The 27,424-nt window shown below is 60.7% G+C and overlaps 1 protein-coding gene across 1 annotated transcript in view; it reads left to right on the forward strand.

Annotated features, from left to right (window-relative positions):
- Positions 1–215: 215 nt before the first annotated feature.
- Positions 216–27,424, forward strand: part of SYT2 (synaptotagmin 2) — an 87,818-nt gene continuing 60,609 nt past the window's right edge. Inside the window, exon 1 of the mRNA XM_030844413.2 lies at positions 216–383. The gene's annotated coding sequence lies outside the window, so the exon portion shown is untranslated. The remainder of the gene's footprint in view (positions 384–27,424) is intronic.

Genomic DNA, 27,424 nt, shown 5'->3' on the forward strand with positions numbered 1-27,424 from the left:
CCTCCCCCTCCTGTCAGGTCTGCCCCTCCTCCCGGGCTCCGCCCCCTCCTGTCAGGTCTCCACCTCCTCCCCGGACCCCGCCCCCTCCTCCTGGTCCCCTCTCCCTCCTCCCCTTCCCTTCCCCCTCCTCTGGGACCCCGCCCCCTCCTCCGACCCCGCCCCCAGCCTCCTCCCCGCACTGCAGCGCGCACCACGGGTCGCGCGCCTCCCTGGCAGCGGCGCAGGCTGCAAGCTCAGCAAGTCTTGCGGCAAAGACACTCGGGCCGAGTTGGGGCCGGGGCGCAGCGGGACTCCGGGCCGGGAGCGGACGCCCCCTCGGCCGTCGTCTGCAGCCCGCCGCGCCTCACTTCGGGGATCCGGGTCTCTCCTGGCTGGCCACCCCGGTGAGTCGTACCCCCGCGCCGTGGGGGGCACCGGCCTCCGCCTCCGAAGTTTCTGCTACTGAGGCGAGGGGCCTCGGGTGGGGTCTGCTCCCGTCGGTGGGTGGGGTCGGGGAACTTTGAGGCCAAGGGGGCCTGGCGCCCGCCCCGTCCTTTGGGGGGAGTTTGCACGCGTCCGGATGAAGCTTCGTTTGGGGAGCTGGACCCGAGCGGCGAGCAGTCGGCTGCGCTGCCGGTTTGGGGCGGGAGGAGGGGGCAGGTTTCTGCCCTGGGCACCCCGGGGCGAGCTGCAGGGCAAAGGGGCGGCCGACGTCCCTTGAACCCCCGGCCTCTGCGCCCCCCGCCCTTCCCGCGTCTCCGGGACACCCTCACTCGCGTCTCGCCCACCCCTGCCGCCTGAGCGGTCTCCAACGGAGGTTCTCTTGCCCCCGCCTCAAGATTTGGGGACCGCCGGCCCCGCCGTCGTGGGGGAGGGGGGCGGGCGGGGAGCGTCCTAGAGCTCCGGGAGGCGGAGACCCTGGATGGGGAGAAGGCGAGGAGGCAAAGTACGGGGATTGTCTGGAAGTGAGGGTCCGGAGGAGCTGGGACAAGTGCCGCGAAGGGGATGGAGGCGCCCCTCACCTCCTCCAAATCTCATGACTCAGCAGACCTAGGACGTCCCGTCCCACGGCAGCCCTCCGCCCCCGCTGGGCGCCCAGACCCACCCGCCTCCTGGGCTCCTTCATTTACTCTCCCGCTTGGGGTTCCCCCTTCCCCTGCCTCTATTCCCTCCCCGTCTCAGGACACCGGGTGCTTATTTTTTAACTAAAAAGATAGGTGATTTATCGTTTCTCCTTCCCCCTTTTCATTCCCACATTCCACAGGTGCCTCCAGGACACCCCCAGCCCATGGTGTGTGTGTGTGAGGGGGGCCGCCAAAGCCCCATCTCTCCCCTCTGCAGCATCCTCCCCCCGCCGCTGTTAGGGTAGAGGATTAAGTACTCACTGCTGCTTTCTCCTGTGGTGGCCGAGAGAAAGCGGCACAAGGACAGAGGAGGCGGCGGCCCAGAAGGGGACACTGCAGTGGGGAGAGAGGGCTGCCCAGATTGGAGCGGGGTGGGCTCAAGGCCCAGGAAGTCCTTAGGATCCAGGGCTACCCAGAAAGACGGGAGGGTGGGCTAGGGTCCGACCTGGAGAGCTGGGGGGCCCCCTCCCCCCTCCCCCCACCCCACCCCTGCTTCGGCCCTGGGGGGAGGCTCCCATGTATAATAGATGGTCCTCGACCCGCCCATCCAGCTCCCCATAACCTGGGCACTTCATCAGAGGGTGTGACCGTAAGAACAGGGCAGCCTTAATCCTCCCAAGTCATCTCCCCCTGCTTAGGTCCGACAAGTCCAGTCTCCAGGCTGCTAGAAGCATCTCTGTTACCACCAGAGAAGCCAAAGAGCCGTGCCCAGTGCCCCTGCAACCCAGGCACAGGGGCCGGTGGGAGGGGCAGGGCAGCTCTGATGCAGTGGGACGTGCCTGGCGTCCTGGTGAGCAGCGGCCTGGCAGGCACTGCAAGCTGCGGCCTGTGTCTGGGCTCTGGGGGTGAGTCAGCGCCAGGGGTCCTGGCCCGGCACGCTGCAGCCTGGCCCAGAGAACCTGGCCCCAGCCCTTCTCCTCTCCACGGCCCCAGGGAATGACCAGTGCTACCTGGGTCCTCACCCCAGGCTCCGCGCTGCAGGTGAACTTCCCCTGCCCTGCTGGCTCTTGGACAGATGACTCTGGGGGGCCCGGCTTTTTCTGGGCACCTCTTGGGCTTGAGGCTCGCCCCCTCCCCTCCCTGCCTTGTCCAAGGAGGAGCTGACGCAGAGGTAAGCGTTCCACTTCTAGCCTCACGTGGACCGGGCACTCCGTCCCTGGGAAGTAGAGCCCAGCCTGCTGTACTGAGAGTCTGTTTTGTTCCGCAGTCCAGGACTTTTTTCCAGGCAACAGTTTTTAGGTGGGGGGGATTATGCAAATACAATTTTCATTTTTTCAGCTTTGGGACCTGATACCCACCGATCAGGACCAGGGAAAGAGAAAGGTGTTAGTGTTTGTAAACATTGCCCTTTCCCTACAGAAGAGCTTGCAACTGGCTTCATCTCATAACTGGTGTTGGTTTTATCCCTGGGCAAAGCGCGCCCCTAGTTGCAGACCTGGCAGGGGCAGGGAGACCCTTTCTGGAGCTGAGCCAGGCTCTCCTGACTTTGTACTGCAGCCGGAGGGCATCCTCCCTTTCACCCTCAGGCGGCTTCCAGGCAGATGCCACAGAGCTGTCCCTGGCACAGCAGAGACCTGCAGAAGCCTCTTCCCTGTCCTCTCCAAGCCAATCAATATTCCCCAGCCCCAGGCAAGTGCGACCTCTACTGGCCCCTCTGTCTCCTGCTGGGCGCTCAGCTGGGTCCCCTCAGGTAGAGGGCAGCAGGTGTGTGGACTGGGAGCGGGTGTGGGGACGGTGGGGATGGGGGGGAGGAGGCTGGGGCTCCTGGGCTGGGACAGTGGGACTCGCCGCCCCCTCCCTGGACGGAGCGTCCTCACGGGTGGTCCAAGGCTGTAGATGAGGAGGGACTGTTTCACCTGGCGCTGCGGTTGGGTAGTTGGACTTTCATGATGTAGGTTCTAGCTGAAGCTGGGCTCACTTTTCTTGAGCCGGACAACACAGGGTCCAGGGTGATGGGGACACTCTTTCAGAACCGGAATGGCAGCCAGAGGGAATAGTAGCAGGTGCTCACTCAGTACGGGGGCGGTGTGGTTGACATAGGAGGCAGCGAAGCATAGAGGCTGGGAGCCCTGCAGGCCTGGGTTCAAATCTCCTGGCCACTAATTACAGAGTGTGATTTTATGAATTCAACAAGTGCTTGTTGGTGAGCCCTGCTATGTGCCAGGCTCTGTTCTAGTCACTGTGGATGCCACGGTGAGCACAGCAGATGGAATCCCTGGCATTTTGGATTTTGCGTTCCTTGGGCCCGAGGCAAGTTACTTAGCTGCTCTGAGCATCACTCAGCCGTTAGTTTCTGAGAGTCTGCTATCTGCCAGCGGCTATGCTAGGCAGTGGAGATTCAGCGGGAACGAAACAGACCTGCTTCCTGTCTTCATGGCACTTACGGTCTAGTGAGTAACACAATTAAACAGATAATTACGTAGGTAATTAATCACGGCTGTGACAGGTGTTAGGCGCACGTACAGGATGCTTGGAGAGCACATAATGGGCTAACCTGACCAGGTCTGGTGAGCTCCATCCATAAAACAGAGGTGGTAACACTCACTCCACAGTAACTGGTAACTGTTAACATAGCCCGCTGGACAGATAAAATTCTAAATTCTCCACGTGAACAATCACTGCACAGACAGCGGGTTGATATCCGTCATCCACTTGGTCAGAGGAGCTGGGGTCCAGTCCTGCGCTCTCAGTGAGGAGGAAGCCCGCGCGGAGCTAAGGGGCTTCCTGGAGGAGTGTCACAGTGGATGTTTATTTGAGGCCGGGTGGTGACTGGAGCCAGATCGCCTGGGTTCCCTCGGGCTCTGCCACTCACCCCGACTGTGGGCAAGTTAACCAAACTCTGTTTCTCAGTCTCCCCATCAGTAGAATGGAGATAAAACTCACACGTGTGACACAGGTTCTTGGTGAGGATCCAATGAATTAATTCCAGGAACGTGCTTGGAGCAGTGCACAGCGCCGGGAGCACTGTGGAAGCGCTTTTATCATTATTGTGTTGCCTCCTAGCGCTTAGATGGCTCCTTCTGGGTTCCGCAGCTGGACTGGGCACTTCCCCCTTGGCTTTTCTTAAAAACTCAAGGGAAGGAGCAGCTATAGCTTCCTTGGGCGCTCTTCCAGCGTTTCATCCATCTGACTTGCAGGTAGCTATTTATGCCTCCCCAGCCGTGTCTTACCAAAGCTTAATTTTGGGGAAGGATGTGTCCCAGAATTCTTCATTTTCATCCCTGCAACTGAGAGTTCAGGGTAGTGGCCAGAGTGATGGGTAGATTTGGATCCTGGCCAGTCATTGTGAGTCCGGACTGCAGGGAGCCCCTGGCCATCAGCCCCTCCCCGAAAGACGTCTGAACTTCAGCCAGGGGTCCAAAGTTACACACCAAGGAGGATCCCCAAACGCATGGGACGCAGAGGTGTCCTGAAAGCTCCCTCTCCGGATACTCTCCACCAGAGTTGCTCACCTATCTGGCCGTGGGACTTTCTGACCGAACACCAGGGTCCGGAGGTTGGATGCTAGGTCCCTTCCAGACCTGGCCGCTCAGGAAGGTGGGGTACGAGTTGCCGGGGCCATTATAATGGTTACTGAACCTCAGAGGGTTTGGTGCTACCGGGCAGCCCCCAGATTGGGGGTCGGGCAAAAGGAGAAGAAGGAGCCTGACTGCCGTTTTGAAGTCAGGACAGACTCATCTCTGGCTACTTGTCTGGGGCCTTGGAGCTCAGCGTCCACCGTGGGCAGAGCCACAGTGGCCGGCGTGGCCGGGGGGACACGGAGCTGGGTGCCGACCCGCTGCTTCATCAAGCCCTCCTCTCCCTCAGTCCATCCCCTGTGACGAAGCCTTTGCATCTCTCGTCACTGCGGTCCTCAGAACAGCCATCCCTGTCCCGTTTCACCATGAGGAGGCAAAGGCCCAGGGAAGTTATCTGACTTGTTCAGAATCTCACACCACCGAGGGGCGTCCTGGGGGCCCTCCTCCCCTCCCTGCCCCTTCCCACCAACTCCGCCTGTGGAGCCCTCGACAAACACGCTCACGGGTCCTCAGGGATGAGGCCATTCATACTCTGAGCACGAGCAACAGATGTTTACCAGATGAGGGGGTGCCCCCTTGGCAAAGTTGAGTCGGCCTCCTTTGCTGGTGCTGGGTTTTCGTGGGACTTGCCATGGGGCTTGGGCAACCTCAGGAGCGCCTGCCCTGAAGGGGGCGGGGGGAGCCGTGGTGGGTGCGCCAGAGAGACGGTGGGGCCCCGGCCTCAGTAGCCTCGTCTGAGTGGGATGCTGCCTTGGCACCAGAAGCCTCCGCAAGGTCCGAATTCTCTAATTGCAGGCTTCCTCTGCCTCCCAGCAGCAGCAGGACATAGGCCTGGGTACACGCGTGTGTATACACGTGTGTGCACGCATACATGTGTGCGCATGCATGTTGGGGGCCGTGGGGACCGACTGGATAGAGAGGGGCTCCTTGGAAAGCAGAGGGAAATGGGATCTAGTTGGTGTCTGACTGCTCGTCCTTCACGTGCGGGCTTGAGAAGGCAGGATCCTCGAGGAACTCACAGCCCTGCTCCCGGCCTGGCCGGCGAGGGCGGCTAGAGCCACCCACAGGCTCTGCTTTGCTCCCTTCCTTCCACTTCCAGTGCAGATGGGCTAAGACCTACTCCTAAAAGGTGCCGGCGCAGAAGGGAGCAGCGTGGGAGCGCCTCCGCGGGGCAGGGCGTGGCACCTGGGGGCTGGGCCTCCAGGCGCTCCTGGCCCAGGACAGCTGCCCCCCAAGGCCGGGTTTCCTCTGACTGTGGAGCCCTCTGTGCCCTCCACCAAGAAGCTGGGAAGCCTGAACCCCATCGCTGGGCACCCCGGGACCGGGCTAGGACCGTGGCCGGGCATGGGGAGGCTCCCCTGAGGTCTTTGTGGGGACCAGGCGCCTCTGAGTGGGACAGGGCGTCCTCAGCCCACGGAGCGCCCTAGCAGGGCTTCCCATAACTGGGCTGATGCCGTGGCCCTGGAATTTAGCACTTAGGGAATATTGCAATTAGAGCATAATTCACCCATGCCACGCACTTAGTACCGAGGATAGCGGCTGTAACTGTGAGCCTGGCGCTAGGGGGATGGGAGCAGAGATGAACGGAGGAGTGGGAGGGGCTCTGAGACTGAGGATGGGGGGCCGGAGGCACTTAACCCTCCCCACAGCCCAGCAGAGGCAGGGGGACGGAGGCCAAGTCACGGAAGCACACCCCAGGCTCCTGCATGCCCTTTAGCTCAGGCTGCCCGGCAGGGGCAGGGGGGTGACAGCGGCAGCTGGTCGCTGGGGAGGCGGGGGGCAGATGGCCCTGCACCCAGCTTCCTGCTCGGTGTGGAGAAAGAGCACACTTGGCACCGACTGCGGCGGGTGTGCGAGTGAGAGGGGCTGCCTTGCACCTTCAGCTCTCAGCCCCTGTCTTCCGCTTTCTCCTTGTAGCCCCTTCCTCACGCCCGCTCCTAGGTTCGGGCTCCTCTGAAGCGCAGATGCTGTGCTGTCGGCCCCAGGTGGGGTGGGCACGCGTGTGTGGCCTGGGGCCCGTGGGGCTGCCTGTCTGTCCCCTCCCGGAGCAGAGGTGACATCCCCAGGTCAGCCTTGGACTGCAAGGACCCTCCCCGAGGGCGGGAAGGTGTGCGTGGAGTGTCTCCTCCTGACCTTGACTCTGGTCTGAACTGATGGCCCTGAGTCTCGGGCGTGTCCTTCTTTTGGAAAGTGACCGAGGGAGCAACTTTCCTGCTGTTTGCAAAAATGAAGCCCTTTGTGACCTTTGTGACCTCCTGTGTGTGTTTGCACAAAAGCCAGCACACCGTCCTGCATCTCTGTCCTCCTGGGGCTGCCTGGCGCCCCCTTCACTGTCAGCTGTGGTCCCTTGTGCCCACTGACGTGAGCCCACCTCAGGCCCAGTGATGGGGTCAGAGGTCAGAGGCCAGGCACTTGGGTTCCCTGTACGCACCTGGAGGGAGGGGTGCAGGGAGGGTAAACAAGAACCTGGGGGCCGAGTGCTTGGGCTCCCAGGAAGGAGGGCTGGGGGCTGACGCCCAGCCCCACCGCCAGGACCCAAGGAAGGTGGAGGTGTGGCCGGCTCGCTGTGAGCAGAAAGCGCGGGGTTAAGTGACGAGAGGGGACAGGGCTGGCTCTCCCAGTGTGACTCTCCCACGGGGAGGAAAAGGCATCCCTTTAATGAGGCTGCCCTGGCCCTGCAGGGAGGGAGCACAGATCCATCCTGGCCCTGTGAGGGGAGCACAGCTAAGATTGGATTAGCTTTTTGATGCTGGGACCTGGGCGCTGCTGGGGGCAGGGAGGGGACAGGGCCCAGCCCGCAGTCGGCAGCCGCCCTGAGGTCTGAGGCTTCCTGGGGAGACCCGGGCCCACCCTCAGCCAAGCAGGGCTCCCGCTGGAGGAGCAGCAGGGGCGCCCAGGGGTCACGGTGACAGAAGCCAGGTCCCCCCCCTGCAGAGGCTGGGAGGCGTCCCCAGGCTCCCCCCAGGGGTAGGTGGCGAGCGGGGGTGCAGGGGGGTATGGGAAGGCAGATCCAGCGCCGTGGTCTCCGGGGTGGGAAGGACAGGAAGTCTTGCTGTCTGTTCCACGGCTTCCGGGCTCTGGCTCTGAGAGGCTGGGGTCAGATCATCCCGGGAGGGTGAGCAGAGGGCGGGGAGGCCTGGAGGCTGCTGGAAGGGCTGCCTCGGGCAAGGGTAGGTGTCTGCACCCGCGCACTGGGCCGTGTGGGACCCCACGTCCTGCTCTTCGTGGCCACACCAGGTGAGTGACGCGCTGGCACGTGGCTGCTTCCGACTCAGCCATCCTGGGCTACACCCGCCGTAGTCCAGGAGTGGGGAAAGACCAAGACAGGAAAAGATGGGTTCCGCCAGCCCCGGATGAGAAGGGTCACTGGAGTAGTTGGTCCCTTCCTGAGGAGGGTGGTGGGCGTTCAGACCCTGGCCGTGTCCCGTGGGGTCTTCCAGCTGCAGCGGGAGTTCTTTGCTCTCCAGCTCTCCTCCCCTCCGGCTCATCCTCCTTGTTCCCAGGAGCTGACGGTGGGCCCTGGGCTGGCACTAGTGGGCAGAGAACTCAAGAGTGACTGGAGGTGCTCAGAGGATGGCAGGGCCTCCCTAGGGCGGGTTGGGACTCCCAGGACTCTCAGTTCTGGGGCCCTGGGCTCTGGCCCTTAATGAACGAGAGAGATCCGAAGCGGCCCCCTTTCCAGAGAGCAGTTCCTTCTTGTCTGGGGTTTGCGGCACTTCCGGGCATGTGGCTCAGGGTAGGAAGGAGCCACGATTTCACACAAACACTCAAGGCACACCTGCTGTGCACACACGGCTGGCAGCCTGCCCGTGGGCACGGGTTCCTCTCTCTCACATCCTTTGGAAATTGAGGACGAAATTGACCCTGAGGCCGTATGTCCAGGCTGCAGCTCCTCCTGGAGGGCGTCGCTCAGGGGCTGCAGGGGCTTGGTGCGGGGTGGGTGAGATGATGTGTCTGCGTCAGGACCTGGCGCCCTGCCCCGGTGACAGAGGTGTTTGGGGAAGGAAGAGGGGGGAAAGGCACGTACAAAAGCGTGTAGACTCATTCCCTCCTTCCAGCAGCTTGAAGCCTCGCCTGCAGCAGGGGCCTCTCAAACCAGCCCCCAGTGTCAAGCATCCTTTCTGTGCTTGAGTTCTCCAGGGAAGGAAAGTCACGACGTTGCCTGTCCTCCGTCCTCAGTGTTGGAGCTGGTAGAGAAGCAGGGCCCCCGGCCTCACAGCCCCTCCCTGTGTGTCCCTGGCCAGGCCTGCAGCCCCTCCAGCCTCCCACTCACTCGTTCATTCCACCCACGAGCAGGCACTCTGCTGGAACAGAGCCTACGGGTCCCTGCCCTCACGGCCCTTACAGTCTGAGGAGGCAGGACAGTAAACAAAAGATGGGGGGAGGTGTCAGGTCCTCTTGGAAATGAGTTTTTGAGCATGAACTGTCCCTAGTTCTTGTCTCTTGATGACACATGTGGCTAACTGTGCAGTTGTCACACTCAGTCACATGGAGCCCAATCACACCTTTGCTCTCTTGTCCTGCTGTAATAGAAATATGGCTTCTGAGAAGTGTATTAGTTGCTGGTGATGTGATTGCTGGGGTGGGGGGGGCTGGGCTTGGGGGTTAAGGGAGGCCAGGGTGTTTCACGTTTCAGACCCAGAAACAAGGGTGGGAGATAGGCTCCTCCAGGGCTTCTCCTCAGGGGACCCTGGGGCAGTGCTGTCCCTGGAAATGGGAGGATCAGATGCGCTCTCGAGGGACCTTTGTGTCCTTGGACTTTTTTGTTGTCGTTACCCGTGGCCACAGGTTCTCCGTGTGTATGTGGGTCGGGGGGGTCCGTGCCCCACTTCCAACGAGGGAGACTCTCCACATCTTTAAAAATGATTCACGATGTCAGAAAGGCAATAGGATTAACCTAAAGTGTGAAGTATTTCAAGTGGATGCAAGAGGAGTTTCTGAACAATAAATGTTGTTAGACATTGTGACAGAAGACCGAGCAGGTGGTGAGTCCTCCCTCCCAGAGGAGAGTCTGGGCCAGGGTAGGTTCAGGAGAGGGTAGACTGACCACCACAACTGCCTCCCTCCTAGGGTCTGTGTGGGGAGAGCTACGTGCCGGTGTCACCGTGTTCAGTGGGTGCATCTCAGTGTGTGTGTGGGGAGAACAGCGTTGGGCGAGAGGGGCTTAGCAGGGTGAAAGCCCCCTTCATCCGTGCCGTGACGCTATCTCCAGGGTAAGGGGTGGTGTGCGTGGGTGTGTGTGTGTCTGTGTGTGTGTGTGTCTGTGTGTGGACTCGTATCAGGAGACTTCAGTTGTGAGAGTCAAACCTGCAGGAGAACTCGCAGATGCTCCCACCACCTGTTCTGCCCATTTAAATCCAGGAGGCTGTGCATGAAACGGCTCTTTTGTATGTGGTCCATTCACACATGTGGAATGTTTGCCCTGCAACAGGCCACCATCACTCAACCTCAGTAGTGAAGGGACAGTGGAGAACCAGGTCCCTGAGGAATACAGCTTCTCGGTTTTTCAGCAAGGACTCCAGGCTGGGGCTCAGGATAGACTCAGCCCCTTCTTTTCAACACAACCCTGATGTTGTTCCAAATGTTCCCAACGAGTCTCAGGGTTTATGCTAGAAACACATAAACCTAATCTGAAGTTACTTTGCCACCAACAGAGGACGGGTGGACAGTGCATTAATGTTTTGACACTCTGCCCACTAGACTCCAAGGACCGCACCCCAGAAGGGTCACGGTCACGGTTCTGGACTTTGGACGTGTGACATTGAAAGATCCTGACACCTGACCTCCAGCTTCTTGGCAGGACCCTTCAGAATCCCCCCACACCCTTGAAAGGTTCTCCTGTTGCATATCCTCCACATTTCTCTTGTGAATTCCTTCTTTGAAAGTTTCCCCTTGGGAACCCTGGGACTCACCAGATCAGTCCTGTTTTCTCACTTTTAACTTCTCTGAACGGACCGTATCTCAGCATCTCCGCTCAGGTGCGCACGCCCAGTTCAGGTGACGAGCAGAGGTGGGTGTTGGAGTGCTGCGCTTCCCCGTTCCCATGCTCTGGGACATCTGCCTGTTTATCCCCCCTCCTTGCAGAAGGATGGACCCGCCCCCGGCGCCCGCAATGCCAAGGCCCGCGCGGCGCGGGGCGGCGGCGGTTCAGCACCACGGACAGAGCCCCGCGCGCCTCAGTTGATGGAGGGTCCCGGCTGCGTCCTAACCTTCGGCCGGAGACAGAGGCGGGGGCGAGGGGACAACCAGTGTGGTGGATACTGTTCCCTCCCTTTGAGACCGTGGCCGAGCCGCCTTTTCCCCCTGGATCCCACTTCTTACGATAAGATGGGGGCACGGGCTCCAAGCACCTCTGCCGTGAGCCCGTGTCTGGGACTCCTTTAGCAGGAGGCCTTCAGGAGCAGTTTCACGCGCGTGGCCTGGGTTGGGACGGTTAGCTTGTGGGCGTTAGGGACACACGACACGACCTCAGGCCCTGGAATCCGGCTGCGGCCTCCCAGTGTCAGCGACTCGGTGCCTCTGGCCCTTATCCTGACGCCTCACTGCCCACTCCTCTCGTGCGGACACCAGCCTGGGCTGGTGGGAGGGGCAGGCTTTTGCGGGGACCCAGCAGGAAGCGAGGCTGGGGTGGGCCTCCCTGGAGCGGGGGCTGCACCAGGATTCGAGACTGGTGGGTCAGAGCGGGCGTGAGGGCTGAGCTGGGGGCCGCCTGCAGACGGGGTGGGGCGTGGCCGGGTAGGAGGGGGCGGGACCAGCTGCCGGGGCAGGTGGGCAGAGGCTGGCGGCTCTCCAGAGCTCTAAGGGCCCTGTAGCTGGGCAGCGCTGCTTTCCGGCCTCTCGATTCATCTGAACAGGCTCATTCCTGTGCTTCCAGAGCTCAGGATGCCCTGAAGGTGGAGGAGGTCTCTTCCGCCTCTGTTCCTTCCCTTTCTCTCCTTCCCCACCCACAGCTCCACCTGGACCACCACATACCTTCCAAAATGGATAATCCACGCCCTCACGTGTCCCTGTCTAGTGCACATGGCCAGGGCAGAAGGTGTAACTGTCATCCCTTGAGTCATGAGAGGCAGGCAGCCCAGGTGCCACCCTCCTCATGGGGTCACTAGGACCCTCCAGGACTCACCTAACAAAAGGGAGAATCCATGCAATAGTCCGGTTACCTGCTGTCTCCCCTTTGGTGCCTTTCCCTGCAAACTCCGCTCAGATATGCCAGTGCCTCCTTGGTGTCCCTGCCACCCAGGCCTCCCCTCCCCTGCGCCCCCCGGGCTGTATTTGGGGCAGTGCTTCCTCGTGCCATTCATAACACCGGGTGGACGGCTGCCTTCCTTACCTGTGGGCAGAACCAGGTCCGGGAGTAGGGCAGGGCAGGGACAGTGAGGCAGATCCTGGCAGAGAAGACAGCTGGGCGCACGCATGGGTACAGTGTTCTTGTGGGCAGGGGCCCTGGGGGAGCAAGCTGGGCGCCTCGGCCTCACTGCTGCAAGCTCCAGGCTCTGGTCCAAAGGAGAACTGATTCCCCATCTCATCTCCTGCTGGGCCAGTGAACAGCAGCTGATCCACAAAGACTGACCGTGACCCACTCTTAGGAAGGCGGTCAGCCAGGACTTGCGCTGTGCTGGGTGTAAACTAGTGTCGTGTTTGGCGCCTGGCCCTTGGAAGATGCCGAGTAAATGTTTACTGGGTGAATGCTGACGGGAGGGCCTTGTCCGCGGGTGGGTTCAGTGGTTGTGCTGTTGGAGGGCCCTGCAGCACTGCTGGCTCGGTCCTGAGGGCCTGTCCTTTTTGACTTTTATTTTATTTATTTTTTAAAGATCTTTTTTTTGATGTGGACCATTTTTAAAGTCTTTATTGAGTCTGTTACAATATCGCTTCTGTTTTATGTTTCCGTTTTTGGCTGCGAGGCATGTGGGATCTCAGCACCACCCCCTCCTCCACCGACCAGGGATCGAACCCGCACCCCCTGCATTGGAAGGCGCAGTCCCAACCACTGGACCAGCAGGGAAGTCCCTCCTCTTTGACTTTTGGAGTCCAGGATGCTGTGACCTCTCCTTGCGGAAAGGAGACCTTCAGGATGGGACCGGGGCTGGGCTGGCAGTGGGCGTCTTTCTGGGGACACGGAGCCTGGGACCTTTTGTGCAGGCACCTCTGCCACCAGACATGCCTGTCAACCTTGACAGAGAGCAGGTCTCTCTGCTTCTTGGTTCTTGGAAATCCTTGCTGTGAGGCTCCTGTGTGCCGGCCTTAGCTTGGCCTGTGACGTGCTGGCCATGTGTTCAGCGGGGTGATAGCCATCTGACTATCGTGTACACATTCCAGAGGTGGGCGCTCGTGAGACCCCGGGTGGGCGGGGCGGGGGGGCGGGATGGGAGAGGTGATCGACTGCCTTTGGGGGAGTGGAGGTAGGGTGGCAGTGGGACCCGCTCCAGCGGCTCCCGGGCTGCGTGCCTGGCTCTGGCCCTGACTTGGATGAATAATTGATGGTGACTGATGGACCACTGCTCCTGTATGAAAGACTGAGCGGGGCTGGAGCAGGCTGGGGTAATCAGATGTTTCCCGCTGCCCTCCTGGGACGTGTGGGACTCCTGGCTTTCCCTGACTCTCAGAGCCCTGGGGTGGGGGGTTCTTCCACGGGGGGAACGGGGTTTTGTGCAAGGGGGCCGGTGGGGCAGCCTTCTCAGGGTGAACTTTGCGGGGGAGGGGCAGGGCCCAGAGTCCTTAATTCTGGGGACAGGACTTGCCTGCTTTGTGGGGTGTCTCTGCTGCCCAGTGTTTGGAATGTCAGTGAACTGGCGGGCAGCGGGGCAGGGGGCAGGCAGGCAGCCCCTGGGGTGTCTGCGAGGCAGTGGGACACTGAGGGTGGACAGTCCTGGAGAATGGCCTTCTCTACAGATGAGGAAGGACACTCAGAGGATTTAAGTGATTTGCCTAAGGTCATATGGCTGGTGGGTAGTAAATGATGTCATTGGGATCCCGGGATAGAATTACAGCCACAGCGACTGAGAAGGCTGGCTGGTCCCTTTGGGGGATGGGAGGATGGGAATGTGTGTGTGTGTGCGCGCGCGCGCGCGCGCGTGTGTGTGTGTATGTATGTGTGTGTGTGTGTGTGTGTGTGTGTCGGGCAGAGTCTGCTGTGCTCGGGGTGTGTGCTCAGGGGTCGGCACCAGCCTCCTCCCCCCGCCCCCCCCCCCGCCCCGCCGCTGCTGATCAGCTCTGCAGGGTGCACAGTACAGCAGAGACCGTGTTTAGGGAGGAGCCTGGGCCAGGATTTGCGCGGGGCCTGGCTCCATGGTGGGGATGAGGGAGAGCCTTCCCCGGTGGAGCCTCCACGGCCCCCCGCTCTGTCAGTGTGGGGTCGGCCCCCTTGGAGCTGCTCCCATGAGTGTTTAACCCTCTACGGAGTTGCAGGCCACAACCAGGGCCTGCACACCCTGACTCCCCGTTTGATCTTCCCTGCGTCGCGCTGTCCCGGCTCTCCCATCACTGCCGGAGGCGGGCGAGGGCTGCCTGCGGACACTGCTTCAGGCGCAAAGACTAACTCGACCCACACTCGCCAGTTCTGAAATACTCTGAGAGATGGGCCGGTTCCTCTGGCCATCTGTTTCCATGTCCTGCAAGCTCCTTCCGTGGTCGAGAAGTTTTTCCCGGGCTCCAGCCCGCGCCCCCCTGTTGCAGCCGCCTGGGTCTGCACTTCCCCCACCCCCCACAAGCTCTCCTGTAACGTGGCGGGCAGGGGAGACCGTGAGTGATGCTTGCTCGGCAGAGAGGAACATGTGATTGGGGATTTGGGTGCAGAGCCAGATCCCTCGGTAGCTCTCTCATTGCCAGCCTGACGCACGTCTGCCCTTGCTACCTGGGCGCCGTCCAGTAGAAGGTCTCCCAGGACTGTGCCCTGCTTGTGCCTGTGTCCTCCGTCAGGGTGGGCAGAGTGTTTTAGTGACAGGGTCCTCCTCGCTGGTGCCAGGGGTGGAGGAGGAGGGTGCAGGCAGTGCATCAGCCCACTTTACAGACGGGGCGACCGAGACTCACAGCAGCGTGGCCGGAGTTCACGATGCAGGTGGGGGGGGGTGGACGCACGTTGGTGTTGTGCCCTGAAGTCCAGCCCGGGGTCCGAGGGGTGACGGGGACCAGAGGCTGTGGCCACGAGCTCTTGCCCACGATGGCATCTCTGTTGTCCCAGCCTCTGCCGCGGCAGGAGGGGCACTGACTGACCGGCGGCCGTCTGGGGCGCTGTCCCCCCTCCGTGAATGTGCCCTCAGGGTTGTGATGGCTGAAGAGACAGCCGTTCTCCTTATTTCAGTTTCAGTTCAGTGTCTGGTGCAAAGGACTTGGCAAATAGGAAGGCACGGGAGTGGGAAGAAAGCATAGCTTTGATGTCTCAGGTTCCCAAAGGGAAGAATTAATGGCATGGAAGAGGAGCTATTCTTTAAAAACAAGCCAGCGAGGCTGTTTCTCAGAGGTGAGCCCTTCCTGTCTGTGCAGGCAGGCCGGGATGTCACCACCCTCAGGCTCTCTCTCCAGTGTCGGGTGGGGGGCCCCCCTCACAGTCCCCTTCTCTGCCCACCAGTCACTCAGCCCCCAGTCCAGCTGAAGGCCCACAACCTGCCCAGCGGGGCCGTGCTCTGAGCTCCTCTCTGCTCCAGGCAGGAGGGCGTGACGGGGCGGCATCTCACACCCGGCACGTGCGGGACTGCGGGGGCCGGGGACCTTCTCGAGGACACGCAGCCGGCGGGCGGGGTCCTTGCCAGCCTCGCTCATTCGTGTGGCCGACGTTTTAGTGGGGATTCGGCAGGGTGCAGGCGCTGCCAGGCGCTGCGTGTGTGGAGGTGTCAGACACGGTCCCTGCCCCGCGCCATGTCAGGACGGTGTGTCGAGATGAACTCCTACGGTAAAGTGGTGAAAGGAGGGGCTGTCAGTTCTGCCCAAGGAAGTCAGGAAGGCGTCCTGAAGGAGAGCCGGAGGGGGTCACAGAACAAAGACTGCAGGGGCTGGGGGCGCAGCTGGGCCGCGTGCGGGGCCAGGGAGTGGCCGGGGGGTGTGCGGGCGGAGGGCCAGGGCTGGCGGTCAGGGGTGGTGGGCCTCCGCCTGCCCCGCCCGGCAGAGTGTCGGGAATGGGTTTCAGGGTAACTTGTCCTCGGCCTCGTGGGGGACCTGGTAGTGGGGAGCCCCTGCCCCAGACCTTGGCCCCTCTTTTTTTGGCCGTTGGAGACCCAGGTGGCAGGGACTCCACCCTCGAGAAGGAGAGAAGTTGTCTGTTTTCCCTGAGACCCTGTCTGTCCGAGGTTAGGATGGGAGGTGGGGTGATAAGGAGAAGCCAGGCTGAAGCAGGAGGGCGAGAAGCGAGGACCCGGGGAGCACGTGCTAACGGGGACCACGGCCACGTCCCCCGAGCTGGTCCTCTCTCCGGCCCCAGGGGCACCCAGCACTCGCCTCGGACCCCGTGAGACTGTTTCCCGATGACCTCATTCCCTCACCTGACCTGCAGGGAACATGCTTTCTGCCGCGAGCCTGTTTCCTTAGGTGATGGAGCTGGGAAACGTGTGTTCATTTTTCCCCTGAGCTGTGACAGGCGATAGGAAATTTGCCCTGGAATGTGCTTCAGTGTGGACTGAAATAAAACACCTGGTGCATTTTGCAACAGAGCATTAAAAAGGAGAAACGCAGGCCCCTCACCCAGACACCAGCTTCCAAGGGTACGTTTCCCCGAACTTTCCTCTCTCCCTCACGTGGCATCCCTGCCTGCGGGTGAGGTGGGGCAGTGGGGTGAAGTACATGGGAAAGACTGTGGATGTTTAAGAAAGGCTGATTCCGGTGGGCCCTCGGGGGCAGAGACACCAGGGGACCTGGGCCTCGAATTTCCAGAATGATGGCGGCATTGGGAGCATGGAAGCATGGGGTGCTGAATGCCTGGACCTGGATAGGTGGGCGCCAGTGACTCCCCGCGTCGCTGGTGGATTAATCGCTAGTGGACTTCCTGTTGGCGTGAGCAGCGGCGGTGAGGATGGGGGCCTGGGGTGGAGGGGGTCACTAGTGAGATCAGTCTCTCTCAACACATACCCCCAGCCCCACCTCTCATAACCTCTAGAAACACTTTGCCCAGAGAGTGAGTGATGCCACCAGGTGAGCAGAAACGGCTCTATTCTCGTTTACTTCACGCTTTAGGAGGTAAAAGTGCTGTCTGTCCCACAGTTACTTCCTGGGCAGGCGGTTTGCTGGGAGAGGGTGGGATCCCAGGAGCCAATGGCGCCAGGGCTCTGTCTCCCTCCTGTGTAGGCTGGGCCCCTGGGCACCGCCCCCAGCCCCCAGCCCACTGCTGCGTTAACGCGGCAGGTCACCCACCCCCCAACCAAGTGCTCTTTCCTGGAGGGTGTCAGGGCTGGAGGGAGGGGTCCAGCTAAGATGCTGGGAGCTGGAGAGGGAGGTGGAGGCTCTGTCACACGTGTGAAGAAACGTGTGACGCTCAGGAGGGGCCGTACGTCCAGGGCCGGGTGACGCCGGAGAGAAGGTGCCCCGGAGAAGCTTCTGCACGTGCTCTCCTTTGAGAGACGTTTGCCTGACCTACAACATCAGTCCAGGAGAGCGCACAGACTGCCAGCCCGGTTGGGTCACAAACGGAACACGCCTGCGCCACCTGCAGCCAGACCAGGGGACAGAGAGAGCATCCCCGGCGCCCCACGGTGGGCAGGGATTCCGGGCATCTCCCCAGCCTCACTCTGGCACCATCGACTAGTTCTGCCTGGTTTTGATCTGGAATAACGCGGCCCCCAACGCCCTCACCTGTGATGGTCTTCTTTCACGCAGAGCTTCGCCTGCGACATTCACGGTCTCGCTGCCCGTCATTCGGTTTATTTCTTCGCACGGCAGAGTCGTGTTTCGTCGTCCATGCACCTCCACTTACCCGTCTGTCTACTGTTGATGACCTTTAGGTAGTTTCCAGTCTGGTGCTGTCATTAACCTGCTTTCTATGTTTTTAAAAAACATTTATTTATTTATTTATTATTTATTTGTCTTTGGCTGCGTTGGGTCTTCGGTGCTGTGCACGGGCTTTCTCTAGTTGCGGTGCGTGGGCTTCTCATCGCGGTAGCTTCTGTTGTTGCGGAGCACGGGCTCTAGCTGCCTGGGCTTCAGTAGTTGTGGCGTGTGGGCTCAGTCGTTGTGCTGCACGGGCTTGGTTGCATCCACGGCATGTGGGATCTTCCCGGACCAGGGCTCGAACCTGTGTCCCCTGCATTGGCAGGCGGATTCTTAACCACTGCCCCACCAGGGGAGTCCCTCAGTATCTTGTAACAACCTATAACCTGCATTTAGAAGGGAAAACTCAACACTGCCGAATGATAGCCCCGTTTCACAGGGTAGCTCCCTTGACTTTCTAATGAGCAGTATTTTCATTCATCATTATTATGGTGACTCATTTTCTCATCTAATAGATGATGGCTCTCTCATCTCCTTCATAAACGTTGATGAATTTCTTTCAGTATTATCATCAGTACTTACTCTTGTAAAAGTCTGTTCGGCAGTTCTAAAGGAAGCACATTCTGCTGGAACACGTGGTCCTTCACGCTCGGGAGCCCCCACTGCAGAGGCCCTCCTTTCCGCGTGCTGCGGCTCCCCTTCCGCGCAGGCGCTAAGCAGAGGCCCCGCCCAGGCCCTGCCGGCCAAGGCCTTTTCTGGCTGCGTGGGTCCTGAGCCTGGGCCCCGCCCCACGCTCAAAGCGCTTGCTATGCTTTTGATAAATGCCTTCCTCTTGCTGCGACCCGGCTGTGTGCGTCTTGTGTTTCATGGGCGGTTATGCATTTTCCCCGAATACTCTTGCCAGTTTCTCCTCCTGTCCCGCATTCTTGCCAACCCTTGGTGTCTTCGATTCAGCCGTCTTCGGGTGGGTGTATGTGGTCTCTCCTTTGATTTGCTGGTGACTGAGCGGTGGAGCCCCTTTCCACGCACTTGCTGGCCTTCCTTGGAGTGCCTCTTGCCCCCCCAAGTCTTCTCCTCGTTTCGCTACGGGGTCACCTGTCTTTTCCTTACTGATTCGTGGACAGCGTCCCTACGTCTCCTGAAGGCGGGGGCTGTGATCCTTCACGTGTGCTTTTCTTCCTGAGGCGGAAGGGCTGGGAAGTCCGGAGGCCGGGATCTGCCTGGTTACTTGAGTATTCCCTGGTTCCTGCCCTCGCCTGCTGGGTCAGGTTCCTGCCTGTCCTGTGTGTGGGCTGGTCCCTGCTCGCCGGCCTTCCCCCCCACCTGCCCCCCCTTGAACCGTGGGGGTCCAATGAGGCCACCCAGACCCGCCCCCCGCAGGCTTTCCCACTTCTGGGCCGTCGCTCACTAGGAGCCGTTTTGGGTTTGCACATCCCCACCCCACCTTCAAGGCTCAGACGAAAGCCCGCTTCTCCTTGAAGCCTTTTCTAACGCTGACGCAGCTCCCTCGGCCCTTCCTGTCTGTTTGCGTCCTTTAGCAGCTCACCCTCTTCTGCCGTGACCCCTGTGGCTGTGTGTCGCACTGTTTGACTTTCTGTACTTGCGCCCAGTCTCCCGAGCTGGTGGTGCCTCTCTGGGAGCCCGTTTGGGCCGGGAAGGGTGGGGCAGCCGGAGTCAGGTCACAGGGCAGCCTCTGCTCCTCCTGCCCTCCCTGTGCGTGCCCCCAGGTAGCCAGCATGCCCTGCACGTCACCTACTGTGCGCCAGCTCTGTGCGAGCGGCCGGGCTGATGCAGCGGGAAGTGGTTCCTGCCCTGCACGGGGGCCGTCTCAGCGGGGAGATGGGATGGGGGCCCAGAGAGCCAGGGGGTGGTGTCAGAGCCTGAGGGGCCCCCCGGCTGCAGCCCCTGCCGCATCAGGGATGCTGCACCCAGAAGGCCCGTGGTTGGCTGGTCGATGGGCCGCTGACGAGGGCACCATCTGAGATGTGACCCTTCAGCCAGGCTCACAGCTGCCCTCCAGAAAGCTCGGCACCAAGGACCCCACTTCCCACTCCACGGCAGGCAGTGCTAGGAGATGGGGCGTAGCTCAGCCCTCACGTTGCCCACCGCTGGACGGAAGCAGTCCCCCAAGCAGCCACCTGAGGCCTGCCGTCCATACACGAGGTCAGGGCGGCATCCCTGCCCCCGCTCTGGGGAGGGCCCATCCTGCTCTGGGGACCCTGCCCCGGCTTTGCCCTCGTGGCCAAGGTCCTGTGGTCTGGTCTGAAGCCCTGGAGGCTGATGGGCTCTCGGTGGGGCCTCCACTCGACGTCCCGAGTGGACCGTGGGGTCCCCCTGTGGAGGGTGGGCACATCTCTGGCTCCCGCCCCAGGGCCCTTCCTCTAACTCCCCGGGGCCGCAGAGCCTGAGGGACGGTCCATGGCCTTGGAGTCAGGCCAGCAGGCGGGTGGCAACAAGGGAAGTCGGGCCCCGATGCTCGGCCGTGGCCAGGGGCACGTGTGTGCGTGTGTGGCCAGGGACGTGTGTGTGGGACGCGGTCCCCAGGCACCGGCTGGACGGCATGGCCGTGGCCCTGGCCTTGTGGCACAGGAGCGCCGTGAAACGCTACCTTTGCGAGGGCTCTCCTCCTGCCCCTCAGAGCGCCCTGCAGCCTGGGGCCCCCAGCGGGCACACAGCCCTGGATGCCGCCCCTCCGTCCACCTGCCCCTGTGGCTCGTCCGTCCTCAGGATCACTTGGTGGACGGCACCAGGCGTGTCTGACGTGGGCAGGGCTGAGACTGGGGTGCGGGATTTGGGTACGCCCCCACGGGACACACTCCTCGGTTCCAGCAGTGACACCCCGTCGCCACTGGCTCTGCGGGTTCGTTGACCCCAGAGGTACGTCCCCAGCGCCGAGTGTCCAAGGGGCGGAGCCATGTGTTCTGCTCTCGTGTTTCAGCAACAGTCACACGACGGCCCACATTAATCAGAATCCTCTGGATTTTCAGGTTTGATTTTAGGAAGCTCTGTATTTAGCCAAAATGTATGGAGCCCCATATGTTCATGCTGGATTCTGAGACACGGGAAAAAGGGCCACCGCGCTGCTCTCAGGAGCCCGTATCCTGGGCAACGGCGTGAGATGAGGTTCAGGTCGTGCTGAGGACACTCTGACTGGAGCTGACCTTGAAGGAGGAGTAGGGGTCACCTGAGGAATCGGGGCGTCCTGGGCGGAGGGAGCCCCGCAGGAGAAAGCAGGGAGGTGTGAGCTGCACGCAAGCTTGCAGGAGGCGACGTGAGGGCTGGGAGTTGGGTTTTACCCATCGAGGATGATGACGGGTGAGGTGGGCCCAGATGTGCGTGTTAGAAAGTTTTCTCTGGCAGAGACGTGCTTCCTGGTTAAAGGCGAGCGGCAGGGAGACGGGGTTGGGGGGTGGCGGTAATGGGATCCAGGTGAGGAGCGGTGAGGGCCTGGGCCTCTGGGGGTGTGCCTGCACTGGGGGCTGATTAGGAGAATAATGCCCCAGACCTGGTAGCGGGAGAGGGGAGGAGAAGGCCGGAGATGAGCCCCGAGCCCCGGACCAGGCGATGCCGAGAGCTGAGCCAGAAACGGAGGGGGAAGGTGGACGCGACTTGAGGGGTGGGGAAGAGCTTGGCTGTGGCCATCGGATGTGGGAGGGGGAGCGGGAGGGGGCGCGGGAGGGAGTGCGGGAGGGGGCGCGGGAGGGGGCGCGGGAGGGAGTGTGGGAGGGGGCGCGGGGTCTTCACTGTTGGGGCATCTCGGGAGCGGGGCAGGGAGGGAAGGAGAAGGGGTGGCGGTGTCAGCCCCAGGAGGACAGGCCGAGGGGGGCAGGGTGCAGGAGGGCAGGAGACGGGTGCTGCGCCACAGCAAGGACGGGGGTAACGGGCAGCTGAGGTCAGACGAGAGCTATTACTTCGGAGGCCGCCAGGCCGCCGGCGCCAGGAGTCGGGTTAGCGTGCAGATGGGCGTGGCGTGCGTGGGCGCGCGTGTGAATTCATGGATGGGATGCGCTTGAGCGCGTGCGCACGGAGGAGGTGGGGCCCGGGCCGGGCAGGAGAGAGCCTGGGGAGAGCGGGGAGCGGGCTGGGGGACGGTGCAGGTGGCGGCTCAGGAGAGAGGGGCTCGGGCAGAGAGGACGCCGGAGATGGCGATGCCGTGACGAGGCGGGTCCGGGGAGCCTCAGAACGGAAGGAAAGAGGGGAGAAGGGGTGCAGACACGTCGGGAGGAACAGTCTCTGCCTCCCAGTCACGGACCCTAAATCCGGATTCACGCGGTCACAGAATCAGTCTTCACCGGCTACCATATTAAAAGAAATTTAGAAAATTAAAATAGCAGGGAAATATAACAAACATCCATTTTCACAGAATGAATGTTTCGTCAGTTTTTTTCCATATTTTAAAAACAACACAAATAATATACCCATGCTCTCTTCCTTCACAAGAATGTGCGGATGGACGGAAAGCATCCTGGGTAAGGCACAGTCCCCGCTGGAGCGTCCCCTCCGGTCCTGTCCCTGTGACCGCCCACGGAGCGTGGCGGGCTGGCCTTGGTATCAGTTACAGCAGAGGACCTGCTAATACTGGGGAGATGCCAGGTAACAAACCGCCCTGATTCCGTGGCTCCGGCGACAGCAGTGACTGCCTTGCTGAGACTCTGACACCTGCGCGGGGGCGGGACGGCCCAGAGGGTCCACTTCGCATGGCTTCATCACGTGTGGCGAGTTGGCGCTGCCGTCCGCTGGAGGTGGGTGACCTCCGTCCCTCTCCGGGCGATGGTGGCTGGGTTCCGAGGGCAGGTGTACCGGGAGACCAAGGTGGAAACGCACTTCGTTATCTAACCGTCGCCATGTAGCGTCACTTCCGCGTGATCTGTCGGTCACAAATCCACCCTGTTTCGAGGGGAGGACAGAGGCCTCTCTCAGTGTGGAAGTCACGTGGAAAGAGGAGGTTGATGGGAGACGGGCTGCCGGCTGTGTGTCCACAGCCTTTACCCAAATAGCGTTTTGTAGCCCGTGTTCTTCGTCTGCTTGCTTCTCCTGCTTAGCATCTCGTCATGGGGTTCAGAACTGAGCTGACTCCTTTATGCCTGTCAAGTCTAGTTCAGGTCCAGGCAGCCAGGAAGAGCGATTAGCAGCAAATCCATGAATTTGGCTTCAGCTTAGCCTTTTATCATTAAGGCCAAATGCGAGCCTAGTGAAAAGCTTTTTTTTTTTTTAACAATTTTTTAAATTTTATTTATTTATTTTTGGCTGCATTGGGTCTTCATTGCTGCGCGCGGGCTTTCTCTAGTTGTGGCGAGCGGGGGCTGCTCTTCGTTGCGGTGCAAGGGCTTCTCATCGCGGTGGCTTCTTTAGTTGCAGAGCACTGGCTCTAGGCGCGCGGGCTTCAGGAGTTGTGGCTCGCGGGCTCTAGAGCGCAGGCTCAGTAGCTGTGGCGCACGGGCTTAGTTGCTCCGCGGCATGTGGGATCTTCCCGGACCAGGGCTCGAACCCGCGTCCCCTGCATTGGCAGGTGGATTCTTAGCCACTGCGCCACCAGGGAAGCCCAAAGCTTCTGTTTTGATGAGAGCTGTTATATCCAAAAAGCTGAGCCTGGTTGTCTGGTATGAAACGCAAGATTCATGCCACTTGTTTAAAGCATTAGTCTCAGTAAGAAAAGGCCGAGAGAAACGTAATCAGTTGCTATGAGTTGAGGGAGGGTCTGTGTGCCAGGACTTGGAAGGTGGAAAAAAAATATAAGGCAGGTTCTCGCCCTGGAGAAACCAGCAACCCATCGGGAGAGACACACCAACCATGGGGGTGGCGAGAGCTTGTCAGCTGAGTGGCGCTCAGAGCGGGTGGGCCAGGTGGGCTTCGGGAGGGATGTTCTGGGCCCCCCGGGCCACAGGGTTCTCATCCGGCCTCCCTCCAGTCCCCAGAGCCTCGAAGTGCGTATCGGGTGCAGGGGGTGGGACTTGAGTGGACTCTGCATGGGGGGAGGGGGAGGGGCCCCGGCTGGGTCACGGCTGGAGCAGGGCATGTCGCCTGTCTGGCTGCAGGGGTGGGAGGGGCAGAGGCCCCTGAGGGACTGGTCCTTGGGGTTGTTCAGGGTCTGGTTTCCCGTCTGTGAAGGAGGCCGAGGCACTGCCCAGCACGGCCCGTGACGGGGTGGGACTGCAGAGTGTCTGGACAGGGCGAGAGTGACCCCTGCTGAAGCCAGGCCCGGTGACAGGCGGCCCGAACCTCAGCCTAGTAGCCCTCACCCGGCCCTGTCGGTGCCCTTCAGCTGTGTCAGCCCGGCCGACTGCGCAGAGGCCGGAGAGGAATCCTGCGGGTCAGAACGTGTTTCATCAGGACCACAGTCCTCCTGCTTGGCGCTCAGACCCCGGCGAGTGGACGCGCACACGTGAGGGTCAGGCAGTGCCCAGTGTCCTTCTGCGCCCGCTGTGCCCGCAGCCCAGGAGCCCCTGTGCAACCACGTCCCCGGGCCGGCATCCAGAGCCTCGCGTGATTTCACGTCCGGTCGTGTCCCTGTCCGTGAGCTCAGTGGGAGCTGGGCCTGCCGCAAGTCCCCACCGTCGGCTGGAGCGTCTGGTGGGTGCCCCGGAGGGTCTGTTGAATGAATGACTGAACTGAAATGTGTGGCAACACGGCTCATTCTCATTCACACGCCCCACAAGCACGGCGTTCACTGCCTCTTACTTTCCCCAACGTGTGTTGTGTGGTCTCACGTACAGAGTCCCGGGGGTTGGCGATAAACAGGCAGCAGCTCTCTGTGCAGCCCGCATCCGTGGGAGACGGGACAGTCAGGAAAACCTCGGACGGGCTGAGTGCGCCGAAGAAAGCGAGACGGGCAGGGACGGGGCTCCAAGCTGAAGGCCGGGCCCCCAAATCCCTGCGCTGACCCCCGACCTACACCGGGCCTCTGCGGCTGGTGAGGCCCTGGGGGTTGGGCCCCGTGCTGGGGTCAGTGACTTTATGAGAAGGGAGCCCTGGAGCCCCCCGCCCCATCCTCACGTGAGGATACTCAGGAGACGCTGGCTGTGAACCAGGACGCGGGTCCTCACCAGACGCAGAATCTGCCGGGGCCTTGACCTTGGACATCCAGCCTCCAGCCTGTGAGAAATCAGTGCTGTTGACTAGCCGCCGTCTGCGGTGTCTTGTTACAGCAGCCGGGGAGATTGAGACCCCGGGGTGGTCACAGGGCCTCGGGGGCCCTGAGAGCGACGGGTGGTGCCGTGGGACCAGAGCAGCACGTGCAGGGCAGCGCGAGGGGGCCGAGCTCAGCTCGGAGGGCAGGGCTGGACCGTGGAAGGCCTTCGAGGTGGGATTTGGGAGATGCGATTTCAGACTAGGAGCTCTGGGAGAGGTTTGGACAGAGGCAGGATGATCTGGTCCACGGTGGGTCGTACGGCCGCCGGGTGCACAGGTAAGGACTTGCGCAGTGGTGGTGGCACGTGCACTCAGCCTGCAAGCTCGGCTCCTGTATTTACACAGAATACAGATAACACGGTCCATGGAATTCTGCGTCCTTCCACACAGGTGTCCCTGTGCTCGGCAGGCCAGCTGACGCCGGGCCCGTGCGTAATTAAATCCACCTGGGTGCCCGCACGCCGGCCCGTCCCCTCGGGACGGCAGAGCAGCGTCGTGGCCGCGTGAACGTGTCCCCACGTCACCCCACCCTGCGCCGCCGCCCGGCACCCGAGTCGCCCATCCAGGCTTCTAACGGCAAACGCGCTCGGAACTCGAGGAGGAGCCGTCCTCTCTGTTGGGCCTGAATGTGCTGAATAAACCTCCCCACCTCGAATACATCTTGTACGGATGTAGAAAATGCATTACCGGCTGAGAGACGAGAGGTGGCTGGAGACGGTGGTGGGAACAGAGCAGTAAATCTTCGAGGGGCGGCCGGCATCTGGGCTCCCTGCTCACCCAAGAGCGTGGCAGGGGCCAGGCGTGTGGCGACACTGCTCCCTTGAGGTCACCCCAGGGCGGACGGCTGGAGCCGACGTGTCCCAGCGTGAGGGTAGGTCTTCTTGACACAGAAACAGCCACGTCATTCGATGCTAGTCGAGTCCAGACTCACTGCAGACTGCTCTTGGAGTACGTGGGCAAGATGATCTGGTTTTTGGTTTGTTTGGGCCTCATTTAGGCACAGATTACTGATTCTTTCCTGGAAGGTAACTGAGGTTTCAGGCCCATGATTTTGTATGATCGTTTGGGCCGTCATCACCCGCTTTTCTTTTAAATTTAATTTATTTATTTGTTTTTGGCTGCATTGAGTCTTCGTTGCTGCGCGCGGGCTTTCTCTAGTTGCGGCGAGTGGGGGCTACTCTTCGTTGCAGTGTGCGGGCTTCTCATCGCGGTGGCTTCTCTTGTTGCAGAGCACGGGCTCTAGGCGCGTGGGCTTCAGTAGTTGTGGCACGCAGGCTCAGTAGTTGTGGCTCGTGGGCTCTAGAGCGCAGGCTCAGTAGTTGTGGCTCATGGGCTTAGTTGCTCCGCGGCATGTGGGATCTTCCCGGACCAGGGCTCGAACCCGTGTCCCCTGAATTGGCAGGCAGATTCTTAACCACTGTGCCACGAGGGACATCCCCAACACCCACTTTTTAACTTATGCGTTCCAGCCCTGAAGCTGTTGGGCCACACAGGCCTGTCCTGGAGGCTGTCCTGCTCTCTGTCCTCCGTCAGTTTCTAAGCCAGCCTGAGAAGCACCTTCCCCCTTTCCAGAGGTTTGTTACAATGATCAGGGACCCAGGCCCACCACCTGCCGTCGGGGGACTCTTACGTTTGTTTCTGGCCCCAGGTTTTCTTTGCTCTTTTTAACTCTGCCCACCCCACCCACAGGCCTGGGTGTCCAGCAGGGACAGGGTCTCGTCAGCTCTGTCCCAGCAGCTCCTGGACATCAGGAGGCACCTGCCTCTCTCCCACTCTGCACCTGGTCTTTCGGTCTCTGTTTTTAGAACTGTCTTCTTTGTTTTCTCTCTGATATGTCTAGATGCACGTTTATTTTATTTTTTCTACTTGGGATTTGCTGGGGTTCTTGAATCTGTGCGCTGATGTCTTTTCTCAGCCCTGAGCATCCTTTTCGACCTTTCTGCCCCGTCATCTGTCTTTCCTTGCTCTAACTCCAGTGACGTCTACGTCTTCTTCACAGTCTTTTACCCTTCCTAGGGCGTTTGCGAGTTTTCGCCGCTGTGCGCCACGCCTTCTTCTGAGCTGTCTCCCAGTTCATTAGTTTCCTCCTGAGCTGCGTCAGACCTGCAGTGAGCTCTGTGCACCGGGTTTTATTGTATTTAGCAGTTACAGGCTTCGTATTTAGGGTCGGCACCTGCGAATCCTGACCCCCTGGTGCCCTGTGGCTCTCCTGTCATCTGTCCTTCCTGACAGCCTGCACTCAAGGCTTCTGTTTCCTTTTGCACCTCATCTTCAGGTTTTGCTGAGCATCGAGTGTGACAAATCGTTTGCTCTCTTCCCCCAGAGAGGATTTTTGTTTGCTTCGGCAGGTGCTGGGGGCATTCCTCAAGCAGGCACCTTAATTCAAGTTCAGGGCTTGGGTTTCCATCACCAGAGGGTGAAAGGTCAGAGCAGAGGTCCGTCTGGTCCATTCTGAAATGCACATCCGTGATGAGGCGTTTTTATCAAAGTCCCTGCCGGGTGGGCCCCACCCCAGGGAGGCTGCTCAGCTGATTTTCCTGCCAGACGGTGGACGGACGCTCTCAGGACAGAAGTGCCTTTACCTCTGGACTCCCAATGCCAGATTTCAGCCCAGTGTCTCCTTCTTACCTTGTTGCATCTTGGATACTTTTAAGATGATGGTTGTGTTACATCACACTTCTCCTAGCTGCCTTCGAGGAGGGTTGATCTTAGCTGCCTAGTTTCCCTTTACTGAGAGGGGGTCCCTCTGTTTTGTCCTGCACACAC

Source organism: Globicephala melas, chromosome 1 (assembly GCF_963455315.2).
Source record: "Globicephala melas chromosome 1, mGloMel1.2, whole genome shotgun sequence".
Classification (NCBI taxonomy): Eukaryota; Metazoa; Chordata; class Mammalia; order Artiodactyla; family Delphinidae; genus Globicephala; species Globicephala melas.